General features: G+C 46.0%; 1 pseudogene; it reads left to right on the forward strand.

Annotated features, from left to right (window-relative positions):
- The first annotated feature begins 563 nt into the window (after positions 1–563).
- Positions 564–681, forward strand: LOC124620633 (annotated as a pseudogene).
- The last annotated feature ends 424 nt before the right edge of the window (positions 682–1,105 follow it).

Consider the following 1,105-nt stretch of genomic DNA (forward strand, 5'->3'; position numbering starts at 1 on the left):
ATCAATATGTGCATGCAGTTCATGGAGAAGAATTGTCCGGAAGGCATGACAGCAGCCCACTTAGAAATTTGTTAACTGGGTAGCCTATCTGCAGATGCAAACCAATTCAGTGCAGCAGTATGGAGTATAACAGTGAAACTTGAAGACAGCACAGCCGACAGGTGCAATCTGTAATTATAAGAATTCTGCAAACCATTAGCATCCCTCTCTTTACAACTGACACACTGATACATAGCAATAACATGCAGCAAATTCCCACTCATTCTCTGAAATCTATCATGAGACACATATGTCCCAGTAGTAGGGAAATAAATGTTCTGTGCTAGTGTGCCCATATCCCTCTTTTGTTCAGCGACTCCCATGCCCTACCAATACATAATCATGAACCTAGTTTAACACTTCATCTTGAAACATAGCTGGTACCACAATATGAGCTCAGGGCTTTGATTGTTTACCTACTGGGTGACAATTATTGAACTATATGAAATAAAATGCTTTATGTTAGGATGTTCAAACTGCCTCGTTGGCCGCGAGGCATGATGGGAATTAGTATGCTTTGGTTTGGCAATGGCCTTGCCGCAGTGGATACACCGGTTCCCGTGAGATCACCGAAGTTAAGCGCTGTTGGGCATGGTCGGTGCTTGGATGGGTGACCATCCAGGCCGCCATGCACTGTTGCCATTTTTTTGGGGTGCACTCAGCCTCGTGATGCTAATTGAGGAGCTACTCGACCGATTAGTAGTGGCTTCAGTCAAGAAAACCATCATAATGACCGGGAGAGCGGTGTGCGGACCCCACGCCCCTCCTATCCGCATCCTCCACTGAGGATGACACGGCAGTCGGATGGTCCCGGTAGGCCGCTCGTGGCCTGAAGACGGAGTGTATGGTTTGGTTTAGTGACAAAGCCCACTTTCATTTGGGTGGGTTCATCAATAAGCAAAATTGGCACATTTGGGGGACTGAGAATCTGCATTTCATGATTGAGAAGTCTCTTCACTCTCAGCAGGTGACTGTGTGGTGTGTAATTTTCAGTCATGGAATAATCAGTGCGATATTCCTTGATGGCACTGTGACTAACGAACAGTACTAGAAAGGTTTTGGAAGA

The sequence above is a fragment of the Schistocerca americana genome, chromosome 6, assembly GCF_021461395.2.
Source record: "Schistocerca americana isolate TAMUIC-IGC-003095 chromosome 6, iqSchAmer2.1, whole genome shotgun sequence".
NCBI classification, from domain to species: Eukaryota; Metazoa; Arthropoda; class Insecta; order Orthoptera; family Acrididae; genus Schistocerca; species Schistocerca americana.